Raw genomic sequence first — 15,779 nt, 5'->3', positions numbered from 1 at the left:
TAACCTGAATCAAGCATTCGTATTTATTTTTCTAAAATGATATGAAGGTGAATTGAGCACCAATCACACAAATTCACAGTATTTGAGCATATTTTAGATAAGTCAATGCTAATCTAGTGCACATTCTATTTTGATATAAATAAATATTCTTCTTGGTCTTGACTATGTGTTCATACTTCAATTGTATTTTACTTTCTTGATCCTTATCAATACAAATCCAAACTCACAATATCTCCAATCCAAGAGATAAGATGTAATAAAACAAAGAAGGCAAGCAAATATCCAGGTTACCTTAAGTTCACTCCTAGAATTTTGTTGGTTATGTTCAAGTCGCAATATTTTTTTAAAAAGTGATGTAAGGATTGGTAATTCAATTAAAGAATATGTATGCACTGATTATTTTTAATATGTATATATAAGTCATTTTGTGGTTATCAGTCATGAGACAATCCAATCCCATTGTGGAAGTTGTCTTACTTGCAAAAGATGCCAATGCTTCTTTAAAAATTTTGAAGAAAAAAAGTAGTAAACTTTACCCTGCCACATATTCATGTGCCTGTTTTAAGCCAGGGTTTCAGTGGTTGTCTTAAGTCTCATCCTAATAAAAAGCATATCTAAAAAAAAATTGTGTTAATAGCAGCTCTTTGATTGGTATAGACTCTGGTTAATTAAGTAGATCATGACATTGTTTAGACAACTGTTTATTGTTGAGGACTGTATGTTAGCACCTTAATGCCTTTCATATGTTTTTGTTGTTGTGTAGCTGTCTGATTGATTTATACCTCATTTCGCATTATATTAATAAATTGAAATAGAAAGGTTCTGTTAAATATATTTGATATGCCATATTGAATGCCTTACAGTTATCTACAACTGTTTCCTTCTTATTTCAAAACAAATTTTGACAAACAACAAACATATCTGGCGTATACACTAAATTTAGTCCTGGTATCTATGATGAGTTTTATTATACCATTAGAAAATTTCAAAGTTTGGCTTCACAATAATATAAAAGTTCTTGTTATTTCAAATATATATATAAAATTCAGTTTAAAACATGCATTATTCATTTTTAGACTATAAACAATAATTTGAATTTGAATTGTCATGATTGTATTATATTCTGAAAGTACTTGTGTTTGAAAAAATATACACAATATTTAATTCCATGTGTTTGAGATTTCTTGAATACATCACTCCCATATCATGTCTTTGTTTAAGAGTTCTCTCCTGCATGTATCTGCTGTAATTGCTATTTGTACCCACAGCTTCCTTCATACATTTGCACTTATCCTTCTAAGGTGTTGCTTGAATGATAAAATCCTGTAATACATTATCAGCCATCAGACTCTTGGAATACAGTTGCTGTAATTAAAAAAAAAAAAAACCATAAAATATTGGCTTACCAATCAAGCAAAACTGATAACATAAATTTGATAAGTAATGATTTACCAAACTTACATATATATATATATACATAAATATCGTGTGAACAACTGGAGTGGAGAAATAATAGTTGTTGTTTTTGCTACATGTATTTATTTATCATGGTTGTTTTTTTCGCTTTTATGTAAATCAGGCCCTTAATTTTCTCTTTGGAATTGTTTTACATCTGTCATTCCAGGACATAGCTTGCTTGATGCTGTACCGGTTTTGCTCATTGTTGAAAGTTGTACATACATGTAAAGTGATCTTTAGTTGCTAACATTCAGTCATTTTGACCTGATAAATAGTTGTCTCATTGGCAATGATACTACATATTTTCCTTTTTTTTTTAAATAATGAAAACTAACTCTATTCATGCATGTGTACTACACATTACCTGTGTATATAATATGTATGGCATGTGACCAATTTAACCAGATACTCCGCAGGGTGCAGCTTTATACGACTGCAGAGGTCGAACCCTGAAGGTTGAGGCAAGTATGGACACAACATTCAAGCTGAATACAGCTCTGAATTTGGATTGTGATTAAATAGTTGACACATCATAGGTTTCTGACACAGAATAAATGTGGTCTAATGAACTTAATTTTTTTGCTTTTGAGCAATTTACTATGCTGTTGAATATTAATCCTCTCAAAAAAAAAAATATTTGAAGAAATTTTCTTTTTAAATTCTGAAATCTACAATGAGAAAAAAAAATTAACCCCCACCCCAATTTTATTTCCACGTCCCCCTTTCTCTTCTTCCAAAAATGATCTCAATTCAAAATTCTAATGGAGTTTGCAACAATAACTAATCATTTAAATACATCATAAAATATTAAAATATAAAATGTCATACAGTCATGGTTAGAATTAATAGTAACTTCTAAAAAAATAAATGGGGAATGTGTCCAAAAGGACACAGATGATGCCCCCGCTAGCATATAACGTTATAAAGGGACATAACTCAAGAACTGTAAAAGTGAAGATGCCAAAAATTGAACTTAAACTGAGTTTAGAGGTAATAAGCATTATATACACATTTCATTAAATTTAGTTGAGACAAACTTAAGTTAAGAAAACAGAAACTAAAAAATTCTTCAATCTTTCCACTTGTAAAGGGGCATAACCCTAGAATGGTAATCAGAGTGCTTGTAATCACTGAATGGTGAAGATTGCTTTAATTTATCAGTTGGTAGTTAAGTGAATATTGCATTGTATATTGTACATTTTATATAGCCGACAATGTGATATCAATATAAAAACGCAAATATTTTGCGGTCGTATAAAAACTGGGACCAAATTAAAAAAAACTTAATACAGGGTTTGATTCAGCATATTAAAGAACCCCAAGAATTCAAGAATAAAACCCCATTGAAATTGGTCTAGAAATAAGCAACTTATACAAAGTATTAGAGAAGTATTGTTTTTGGCCCCTAATTCATAAACAGTTTGTGCCATAACCATTGATAACCCCCAAAATCAATCCCAACCTTTTTTTTTTGGTATGGAACCTTCAAGTCCTTGTGGTACAATTTCAGAAAGATCCATACACTTATACACAAGTAATTGTCTGAAACCTAGGAAAATACTTATTTTGACCCCTTTTGGGCTCCTTGTTCCTAAACTGTTGGGACCATAACCCCAAAATCAATCCCAATCTTCCTTGTGTGGGTTCAAACCTTGTATTTAAATTTCATAGAGATAGAGATCCATTTACTTAAACTAAAGTTATTGTACGTAAACTATGTCCAGTGGCAAATATTTTATGTATTCAAAACAAGAACAACTTGTCAATTCATAATATACATTGTATAGGCCAGTCTGACTAGGTAGGTTTGTAATATTATAAATGCTGATTATTTGAACTTCTGAGTGTGTGTGTATGGAGCAGGAGGGGATCAGGGTAAGGATGCCTTGAAGCATACTTGACATTGGAAAGAGAGAAAAATAAGCAAAAGTACATGTACAATTATACTTGAGAACAGAGTGCATCAAATTATTTATATTTACTGAAATTCTGCAGATGAACATACTTTGATATCAGTTCTTTTTGCAGGACATTCACACCTACATGTACAGTACATGTTCACCAGTGGTTTTAATACTGTACTTTCCATTCTTTTGGTATCAAGCTAAAATTGTATAAAATCTAAATTATTTTATCAAGAAGTCCATGAAGTCCAGACAAAAACTAGATGTAGTATGAACATATTGAACTGATGCTCACTAATTTATACCTTTACAGAACTATATGTACTTTTACTTTTGAGTGAATGCAAAGAACATGTAAGCAAACAACAGAAAGAAGATCAACAGCTTAGCTAATAAATATATGTACAGTATGAACTTTCTGGTTTTAATTTATCTATTCTGCTGTATACAGTTAAAAAATCATTCTAGGCATTAATTACTGTCAGATGTTTATTAGATCTTGTTCTGTTGTTTTAAGTTAATAGGCAAAAATGTTAAAATACACCATTTTGATATAGGAAAGACTAAACTCATGAACATTAGAGCTGGTAGAAGTTTCTACAATTTTGATATTATTTGTCTCACTGGTAGTACACTACACTGTAAAAAACTTTTTGAGAAAGAGCAGGTGCGATTTTTTAAATTTGAATTTAATGCACTACGGAAGAACTGTATTCTCGGGCCTGTTGTCATTTGTGTTATAATCCGTACTTCAGGCATTTAACAAAAGAACAACTTTTCAATGTACATGTATCTTGCCAATGTGTGAATAAATTTACTGTCAAAAAACACATCTTGTGTGTCTTTTTGTTAGATGCATTTCTTTTTTGTTTATTGTATAGATCTGGTGAGTTAAGCCCTTTTCACATCAATATACATGTACCAGGTTAGGTGGGTTTGGCACCACAAACTGCTAGCTATATAGTCTAGCCCCCATCACATCCTTCAATTAGTACATGTATGTGCCTGTCCCATGTCAGAAGCCTGTAATTCAGTTTGAATTGTTTTACAAATTTTCGTTTTCATTTAGGGTCTTTTTATATACCAGACTACTGAAAATTCAGAAATTATTGTGAGGTTTTTATTAGCATGATTATTGCTAAAAATGGGACAGAGTTTAGTTGTAAACGCAATAATTTAAACTCGCATTTTGAAATATTTTTTATGAATTTAACAGGATTTTTCTCAAAATCCTAAAAAATAAACTTGCATTTAAGTCTTAAATGATAAAATCAGAGGCGGATTTAGGTGGGGGCCAGGGCCCCCCTTTCCTGGGAAAAATTTGGTTAATTATATAGGGAATCACTGAATCATGACCGGAGCGGGCCCCCTCTTCATGCTCCTAGGCAGTCAGTGGGCCCTCACTCATGAAAATTTCTGGATCTGCCACTGAAAATGGTAATGGTGGCAATAATAAATGCACACAATATTTCAGAATTTACAGTATACAGTATATGGTATAATGTATGGGCTTTGCTCATGGTTAAAGGATGTATGATGACCTATAGTTGTTAAAATTGATGTCATTTGATCTCTGATGGAGAGTTGTCTTTTCTCATTAGTGTAAACAATTTTTTTTTTTAAATAATTGGGTAATTTAAACATTACAATATAAGATACTTTTATTAGTATTAGGATTGGAAAACAAGTGAATTTTCACTTTTACAAATTCCTCTCTTTTCTTATTGGCAACCATACTACATTTTCTTAATTTTTATATTTACATTACCTTTCATCTTCTTGAGCGGTCCACTTCCTCAGTACAACAAGGGGGTCCTAAAAGCATGATTTTGAGTTGGCTAAAAAACCTATAAGATATATTATGATACAATTAACAGGTTTCTTTGCAATTATCTGGCAAATCACTAAAAAAATTAAGCATATAAGAGTAGTTAAATAAATGTATTGTCATTTTTGTCGAGCCTGCAACTTTTGTTGCAGAAAGCTCGACATAGGGATAGTGATCCGGCGGCGGCGGCGGCGGCTACGGCGGCGGCGTTAGCTAACTTCTTAAAAGGTTTATATTTTAGAAGGTGAAAGACCTGGATGCTTCATACTTTGTATATAGATGCCTCATGTTACGAAGTTTCCGTCAGTCACATGTCCAATGTCCTTGACCTCATTTTCATGGTTCAGTGACCACTTGAAAAAAAAGTTCAGAATTTTTGTAATGTTGAATTCTCTCTTATTATAAGTAATAGGATAACTATATTTGGTATGTGCGTACCTTGCAAGGTCCTCATGCCCGTCAGACAGTTTTCACTTGACCTCGACCTCATTTCATGGATCAGTGAACAATGTTAAGTTTTGGTGGTCAAGTCCATATCTCAGATACTATAAGCAATAGGGCTAGTATATTTGGTGTATGGAAGGACTGGAAGGTGTACATGTCCAACTGGCAGGTGTCATCTGACCTTGACCTCATTTTCATGGTTTAGTGGTTATAGTTAAGGGAGTTCGCTTCTCAGTTTCAGAGTAATTTACTTTTCAAAACATCAGTTTATATTGATAGGGAATTAATAAAGGAATTCAAAGAGCAAAAAAAATATATAGGTCACCGTGCTTGTTTTCGAGATATAAGCAATTGAAATTTTGGCGGGAAAATATTCTCTCTTGACTTTTCATAGCTTTATCATTGACAGGTTGAAGTTCTTAAAAACTGTTAAAAAGTAATTAAAATTTTATAAGACTTTTACAGATGGCTTATCATTATACATGTAAAAGATTTACAAAAAGAAAAATGGGGGTCACCGGGCAATATTTTTCAAGGCATTCAAATGGATAAAACCAGAGGATTCCGAAAATCTGACAAAAAATCCAAAACATGACAAGCCAGCTTCCTTAAGTTTTTGTGTTTTGGTCTGTTTTTCTCATACTTTATGCAATAGGTCTACTATATTTGTTGTATGGAATGATTGTAAGGTGTACATGTCTAGCGGGCAGATGTCATCTGACCTTGACCTCATTTTCATGGTTCAGTGGTCAAAGTTAAGTTTTTAAGTTCTGGTCTTTTTATGTAATTTTATATGCCAAAGGTCAGCTATATTTGGTGTATGGAAATATATTATGATCTATATGTCAGTCCCGCAGATTTATTTGACCATGACCTCAATTGCACGGTTCATTGCACAGTGTTAAGTTTTTGTGTTTTGGTCTATTTTTCTTAAACTATAATAAGTAATAGGTCAACTATATTTGTTGTATGGAAGCTTTGTTAGCTGTACATGTCTGCCTTGCATGGTTCATCTGACCTTGACCTCATTTTCATGGTTCATTGGTCTTTGTTTAGCTACTTGGTTAATGTTAAGTTTATGTGACAGTTGTAATAAAGCTTTATACTTAGGACTATCAACATAATATCAATGATTAGTAAAGAAGGCGAGACATTTCAGTGTGTGCACTCTTGTGTTTATTTTCTTTGGTTACATCTTCTGACATCAGACTCGGATTTCTATTGAACTGAATTTTAATGTGCGTATTGTTATGCGTTTACTTTACTACATTGGTTAAAGGTATAGGGGGAGGGTTGAGATCTCACAAACATGTTTAACCCCGCCAAATTTTTGCGCCTGTCCCAAGTCAGGAGCCTCTGGCCTTTGTTAGTCTTGTATTATTTTAATTTTAGTTTCTTGTGTACAATTTGGAAATTAGTATGGCGTTCATTATCACTGGACTAGTATATATTTGTTTAGGGGCCAGCTGAAGGACGCCTCCGGGTGCGGGAATTTCTCGCTACATTGAAGACCTGTTGGTGACCCTCTGCTGTTGTTTTTTATTTGGGCGGGTTGTTGTCTCTTTGACACATTCCCCATTTCCATTCTCAATTTTATTCTCCAATAAATCTCAGGTCCGAGACCACAATCATTTCGTAGTGCATTTCTTTTAGAACATAAATGAAAATAATAAATAAAAAAAATCCCACCTGCGCTTTCTCAAAGAAACTTTTACAGTGTGTTGTACTACTTTTGGGACAAATTATAGAAAACTTCATCGGCTCTAACTCAAAATATGGACAATTTTATGTTTAGGGTGTCTTGAAATCTTTTGACAGCTTCCGAACTTGAAGTGCTAATTTTCAACCTTTTTCACCTGGACCAAATCACTACTTTCCTTTTAAATTCTGGACCCAAATTTTTTTACAGTGTAATTTCACCCCCCTACTTGCAATTTGAGGCATTAAACATGGAGAAATAAATTTGGAAGGGGTATAAAAATTAATGGCAAGTAACCCACTGTCAACACTAGGGACTATATTCGTGAACAACGAAAAACAAGGGACGGCAATTGTGCTCTCGGACCTAATACATACATTTCCCCAGTTGACAAGGCAAAACTAAGGAGGGAGCCGCAATATTGAATTGATTGGATCAACAAAGGTTCGATTTACTACAATGTTGTCATCAATAGAACAACACCATCTTCAATTCACTGTTTTACAGTGATTTTATTCAAATTTGAATCGAAAAGGCAACTTATTAACCTCCAATTTGTAAGTTTTCATTTGTATGAAGTCATATTTAGCCATGACGTCTTTGCACGAAAATCATTCATGAAGTTTCACAGATTTTTTTTGTATGTCAATTTATACATTTTTTCAAACTCCATCGTATTATATCTTTTTGTTATGAATTAGAATCGGAATACCAGTACTGTAGTTGAAGAGTTGTCACCGTCAATTGTGGATTTGACGGTTGCAAATGCAGTTTTACTGGTGACAGTCACATTTTTTTTTAAAGCTTGGTAGATAAGTTTTCAGTAGGGCAAGTTGGCAGACCTTTATAACATATACATGATATATATATAAAATTTTTAAAATCCCACCTGCGCTTTCTCAATGAAATTTTTACAGTGTGCTGTACTACTTTTGGGACAAATTATATCAAAATTATAGAAAACTTCATGGCTCTAACTCAAAATATGGACAATTTTACATATAGGGCGTCTTGAAATCTTTTGACAGCTTCCGAGGTGCTAATTTTTAACCTTTTTCAGCTGGACCAAACTCTACTTTCCTAAAAAAAAAATTAGGGACCAAAATATTTTTACACTGTAATTTCACCCCCTTTCTTGCAATTTGAGGCATTAAACATGGAGAAATAAATTTGGAAGGGGTATTAAAATTAATGGCAAGTAACCCACTGTCAATACTAGGGACAATATTCGTGAATAACGAAAATCAAGGGACGACAATTGCGGTATCGGACCTTATGCATCTTTATTGACAACATATACCATGTATACAGTAAAAAAAAGAATATGAACTCGTGATACACACAGAAACATAAACAAAAGAAATGAGCAGTGCCTTTTCCTATCATAAAAAAGTGCCTTGCCCTCCACTGGCACCCTGCCCCTTTTGATTTCTAGCTGGAGCACTGTATATTGATGTTGTATTCATTTAGATTTTTCCCAAGTAAGGTGAGTTGCCACTGTCATGACTGTTGGCAGGAGTATAATTAGGGATTGAAGTATGAGCATAAAAGCATAAAAGATTTATTTAAAGTCAGTTAAATATACATATAACAATACAACATAATTAAGCTCTGTAGAGCTTTTATCCGACATATAAGCTGTCGGATAAAAGCTGAAAATCAAATTATGGCATAGTAGCCCACATCTTATATTTTTTACACAATTTATATAGTTCTATGAAAGAAAAGCAGAAGTTTTAGAAGCCCACTCCAAATTTTAGGGGCAAATGGGCCCCTGCTAATTTCAAACCTGTATATTTAACTGGATTTGATCCAAAGTTGTATATAAAGAGGGGTGAGTTGGTAAGGTAGTTCCCACTTGGATTTTCAAGGGTTTAGGGGGGCTATGATGAAAATGTTATCCTGCATTGTCGTTACTCTTCTTTTTTTTGGGGGGGGGGGGGGGGGGGGGGGTCCTGGCTTTTAGATTTTTACTCAAAACTTGTCCTCGATATTTCACTTTCATCCAACCCCCAACCACCCCCTTTTCTCCCATACAATTCAAATGGTAGATGAATGAGACTGAGCTCCCTTAAGAACAGTGGAGCAATTTAAAAAACAGGCCGTGTTGTTGGGGCGTTTGGCGTTTTACCAGTGGGGCGAACTGACTTGCTTCCGTTTTTGTCAATTTTTGACTGATTTTCGGGGTTTACATGCATGACGTGGATAAAGTGACTATATATTTTTTCATGAAAGTATAAAACTAGTCTAACATCGTCCTAAAAATGTGCATGATTATATTTACCTTTCATTGGACAAGTACAAAAAAGTTATCCGGATACACTTTTGTTGCGATGACTTTTTAAAATGTATGTTTCGTTCCCCGGTTTCTTCCAGTTAATCGGTAATGTAACCCATTTCAGTATATCTGTTTACAAAAGCTTTTTGAACCATCTGTTTGAAAAACCAAAGTTCTTTGTATCAACTGTCTGACCATTTCAAACATCAGCAGACGAGCGTCCTTTCGCGTCATATTATACAAAAACGACCACGGTGAAAAGATTTCCGGTTTTCCGTATTCCAGGATCCAAGCTTTCGTACATTTACGTATAATATCATATCATTTATGTGAGAGTTAACTTAGTCTGGAATCGAGAATGAGGAATTAAATAAGGACAAAAAAAAAAAAAACCAACAAAGTTAGTTAAAAAGCAAAAATATATAGAATAAAGGATCATTATTCTCAGAGCATATATAGAATATAAGAATCATGAGAATAAAGAAAAACTAAATAAAGAGGGCCCTCATGGGGTTTTTGATTAAATGTGATTACTTGGCCGTTTTTTTAATGATTATTTGATTATTAAGCCAAATATTTCATGATTATTTGATTACCTAGGACTGTATTTTTAGTTTATGATTATTTGATTACTAAAGATAAGCAAATATTTAATGATTATGTGATTATATTGGCAAAAAAATGGTGATTATGTGATTACTAGGACCCCCCATGAGGGGCCTCAATAAAGGATATTCAATCAATTATCTATTATTTATAACTCATTCACATTTTGTTCCATTCATAATTAAATAACTGCGCTGAGGGGGGCATGATGGTGAAGTTTGGAAAATTGACAAACGAGAATTACTCTAAATCAGAGAATAATTAAATGTAACTGAGACAGTTAGAGTGTAATAAATAAAATATCATGTACATATATTTTACAAAATGAGGTCACAGAAAACACAGATTTTTGTTATTACTAATAAGAATCGGCAATTTGAGTATCACTGTCAGTGGCGGTTCCAGAGGGTGGGGGCTAGGGGGGGGGGGGGGGCGTAGAGGGGCATACGCCCCCTTTGCTTGGACTTTTTTTTTTGTAAACTGATTAATCAGACAAAACTTCAAGACAAGACTTCGAGAACTTTGCCATTTCCCGTGTATTTTTTTTCATGCGACAATTCTTTACCTTAAGTGATGTTTTTTGCTGGTATTTACTGATTATGTTAAAGTCGTATGATTCGCTATAGTAGAGTTGACCAGTTCGCCGTAAAAACGTCACTCAGTCATTTTGAAATTCAAATTACAGTAACACATTGATAGACTGAGGATGACAATCATGACATCTTCAAAGCGACACAGGATTGAGCAAGAATGTATTGACTTCTATTTCACAATTCCACGAGACAGAAACGGTTATACTCTATTACACTTTCATAAAAAAAAAGCAATATTATTTACCTACGAAAACATGTGTTACCCAAAACGCCTCGGCCTATTTTAACTAGAAATAACATAGCTGAATGATGATCCTCAGTCAACATAAGCTCTAGATACGAACCATTTGTTTGAGAAGGCAGTCTGAGATATTTGAAAGAAAAAATCTGACTCTGGTTTTTGCCTTTTAAAAACAAAAATTATGGCCGTATCTGGATTGAAAACAATAATCTTGTCCACTTTTTTGCTTTAAGAAACGAAAATTTCGAACAGAATCATTTAGCATTAAATAAACATGATGAATAAAAAACCGGGCATATTTTTTTGGGGCGGGGTTTTGCATGTGTGACTGGAATGTCAACTTGTTTCACAGAACTGATATATTTAATACCTTTTTTCAAGACCATACTGCAAGCAGCTGCTCAGTGGCCGGGTTGTGGCCTTTATGTCTCCATTTGTCGATCGTCATTCATAAACTCGTTGTCATTTTAGACTTATTCGTAGCTTTTAGTTAATTTGGAACCCCTCACTTCCCTTAATTTTGTTGGTTGAAACATTTGGATAAAAATTGCTTGTTTGTCTTTCTTAAATCGTGTCGGTCGTGTTGTAAATTTCATCGAATAGCCCGGCATATATCTGGTTTACAACAAGAAATCTGTGAGGTTATTCTAACTAAACATACAACAAACGAGAGTTTTCCATGTCTATTTTTTACTGACAATTCCCACATGTAATTATATATCAGTACATAGCTTTGGTTCCATACTATCATTTTATGAAAGACAATTAATAGGGAGAATACAGCATAAAAATTTAAAATGTCCAACCCTTACACTTTACACCAACTTTAAAATATACATGCCCAAATAGGGAACCATTAAAAATATGCATTTAACACTTATTTTATGTTTTTTAGCCCCAAAAAGTCCCATTTTTCTTCAAAAAATCTTTAAAAAACTTCGCTCCAACCCCCTTTCTAAAATTCTGGATCCGCCCCTGCCTGTGACCGTGTCCAACAGTTGTCAGTGAATTAGAAATTTTACTATCAATCTGACACAAGTTCAGTTAAGAATCTGTGACAATTTGGATTTATCTTGTAATATTCTTAGGAAATGTCCTATAAATATAAAAAAAGAAGATGTGGTATGATTGCCAATGAGACAACTATCCACAAGAGACCAAAATGACACAGAAATTAACAACTATAGGTCACCGTACGGCTTTCAACAATGAGCAAAGCCCATACCACATAGACTGCTAGAAGTTTCAAATTCCTACTGCCTCATTCGCCTCCTTCATTTATAATTACATCATAGGCGGATCCAAAAGGGGGAGGGGGCTAAATGTTGGACTTGATCTGTTTGTCCAAGGTTAAACAATATATTTTGTTTTATAATTCTCAACTCATGAACTATGCAAACATTTTTAACACTATCTTCTCATTATATTCAACAAAAAGCTCACCAGTTCTTATCTTCACATGTTTGTCAAAATGACCAATCAAATCAAAATTTTACTTACTAAATTTGCCGTGAAATATTCTAAAACATGCATGTTGCCAAATATTGAAGTTCCTAACTGTATAATTCACAGTACCTGAATTCACTCATGTATTCCCCCCCCTTTTTTTGAGAAAAAAATTGATTGATTGTATAAGGAATCACTGAAGCATTACTGGAGCGGCCCCCTCTTAGGCAGCCAATGGGCCCCCACTTATGAAAATTTCTTGATCAGCCACTGCTTATGAAAATTGCTGGATCCGTCACTGGCACAATTTTAGTTTTATGTCATCGTAAGTCCAACGGGTTACTGTTGTTTTTATCCTTCATTCTTTTGACTTTTCTCAATTTATTGGATTTATGGCTGTAATTAACTACTACTTAATTCGTATCCAGTACCGTACGGAACGAAGTATGTAGACTAAGTGTTTGTCGTGATTTAAACACGATAGTAGTGTTTCTTTCCCCTAAACATCATGAGCCGCATTGAACAGGATAGATAACCTCAGACCTCAAACAGTTACACTCTGAAACATTTTCAAGTACTTTCTATATGCTCATGTGTATTTTCTTGTTAGCATAGTTTTGTACTTGGACAGATAATCAGAATGATCAACAATCATGTATTGGCAATGTTAATTGGTCACGTTTGTTTGACTGAACAACCAAACCAGGTAATTTTTAATTTTGATAGCCTCACATGTCATTCATGTACAATGTTAATGTATACATTCAGTCATTTTTATAACACAAGGGTTACAAATAAGAAAATCCTAAATAAGATATGCAAATCTATAATCAAGTGCCATAACTTACTGTATGAAGCACCTGTTTGTTCTGAGACTACTATAACACATATATATATGTGTGTGTAACTGTTATAGTATTCTCAGATTTGGTTTAAGAATTATAAGGATTAAAGACATTTTTTAAACTCACAAACATTACCAACGGACTTTATTCAGTTAGTGAGTTAATCGCCCTGGTTTATACATCACTAACCTCTAGAAAAAAATGTTAAATCCTAAAATCATTGAGATATTTAATACTGATAAAGCTATATTACTATATAAGTCCTTCAAAGTATCTGAAATTTGAAATCAAAGATGTATACACACATATATATTTACAAATTCCACCCTTATGACTCTTCAAGAGATAAATATAAAACTTTTTGTAGTTGCATCTAATCCACTATCAAGGGAGATAATTTATGCCAAATAAAAATATTAGTAATAAAATCTTTTGATGATTATATGTGCCCCTTTTATGGAAAATCTTCAGACAAAGGTGAACAGCTTTAATGATTAATTTCTTCAAATAGAAAATGGAATAAATATTGGAATACATAAAATTCAGGTGAATTTGTATCTCATACTTATATGTTACAAAAATTGAACTCAAGAATGTTAAATTTCTCTAATGAATTCCATGTTTTAATTCAGTTAACATTAAATAAAACTTTTTCACATGAACTTTGTCATGTTTGTTATTGTGAATTGTTCACATGAATTTCAATGAAATTAGATTGTTTTTAACATGTTTAAAGTAAATTAAGATTTTCAATGGAATACATGTCTTGCAAGGTATAAGATGTTAATAAACAATTTTAATTTTTTAATTTCTAATTTAATTTTTTTTTATGTGAATTTCACGTGAATAATCTATCGTAAAAATCATGTGAAAAATTTAATTTAACTTCATGTCACCAAAATTTGCCTGTGTAATTTACACATGTGTTACACATGCGTTTTACTATACATGTGTTACACATGCAAATATCGCATGTGTCACATGCGTTATCCAACACATGCGTGACACAGGTGTATTTCTGACACATGTGATTCACATGCGTGTGTTACGCATGTGAACGCATGTGTACAACACATGATTCCCATGCATGGCAAGAAACATGTGTATTACGCATGTAACAAACCTGTGACACATGCGTTTTTAGGCACATGCGTGACACATGTGTGGCATTTTTGCCCTAGTAGGTCTTGTCACAATAGAGGCCATCTGGAGTGATGATCGGGGGAATTTGGATTACCACTGGAAAATGAGGGTATATTGGATAGGGAAAGACATTTTGCCTTGAAACAGGCCACCTACGGACCCACCAAAGAGTTGTTGCAAGGGTTCTTAACGTTCAAAGAGCGTGACACTCTCTTTACACGAGATATCGGATTTAACGTCCCCATTCCGATTGGACGTGACTGCGAACTTCATACATCCCGTACTATGGGAGCAACATTGTGACTTTTACAGTGCTAATCAAAAATGGTATATAAAACTTCAGGGTAGGTTATAAAATTTAGGGTAGGTAGGGGTACAGTAAACACACTTACTTTGTTTTTGCCTAACACAGCAACAAACAAAACCACTGAATTACAGGGCTCCTGACTTGTATATGTTTTTTCTAATGATATTTTCTAATTTTATATGTAGAACATTGAAAGGCTATCACATCTTGGATTAAGTGTGCATCCTGTTACCATACACAGAAAGCTAGCAGAATGGCAAAAGTTTCTAGACAAAACCATACTTAGCAAAAAAAAGAAGAATGGGAAAAAGGTGGTCATCAGAAATATCAACTTATTGGGGACAACTGGGACAAAAATATACTTCCTTCTTACAGGACATACTTTTTTCTCCTCGATAAATTTGCAATAAGTGACCAAGCATATCACGAGATAGCGATGAAGACAAATGACCTGACAAAATTACTTAATAAAGAATTGCAGAGATAAATTTTACGAAGGCATACAATTAGAACGGACGCCTGGAAATGTACCCGTCGCATTCTTGAATTTCAGGTCAGAAGTTGAGAATACAATAAAACAGAAATTTGATGATGTTCCGACAGACGATGCTCATAAAAAAGTCAGATTAAAGTTATCAGGCGACGGAACCAAAGTTAGCCGAATTTCGAATTATGTTGTAATATCTTTTTAGTTGATCGATGACGCAACAAGTTTATCCTCGGTAAAAAACTTTGGCGATCGTGAAATGCACTGAAAATTATGAAAACATTCGTCCGTCGCTGAAACCGTTGTTTGATGACGTCAACAAGCTCTATTCTGAAGGTACAATTTTGATTGAAGACAACCAATATGAGATCGAAGTTTTCTTGTGAGGTGATATGAAGTTTGTTCAATTATGCCTTGGTCTCAGAAGCGCAATCGCTGAATATGCTTGTCCATGGTGCAAGGTGTCAAAAATGGAAAGAAGTGACTTTTCTAAATCCTGG

At 33.7% G+C, this 15,779-nt stretch overlaps 1 long non-coding RNA gene across 1 annotated transcript; it reads right to left on the bottom strand.

Annotated features, from left to right (window-relative positions):
• Positions 1-816: 816 nt before the first annotated feature.
• LOC139495420 (uncharacterized) lies at positions 817-9,844 on the bottom strand. Its single transcript, XR_011657333.1, has 4 exons — positions 9,618-9,844; positions 5,131-5,209; positions 3,464-3,562; positions 817-1,365 (listed from the first exon to the last, which is right to left on the bottom strand). It is a non-coding gene; the product is annotated as an uncharacterized lncRNA (long non-coding RNA).
• Between the last annotated feature and the right edge of the window lie 5,935 nt (positions 9,845-15,779).

Source organism: Mytilus edulis, chromosome 11 (assembly GCF_963676685.1).
Source record: "Mytilus edulis chromosome 11, xbMytEdul2.2, whole genome shotgun sequence".
NCBI classification, from domain to species: Eukaryota; Metazoa; Mollusca; class Bivalvia; order Mytilida; family Mytilidae; genus Mytilus; species Mytilus edulis.
This window is presented reverse-complemented; position numbering and strand designations above follow the sequence as displayed.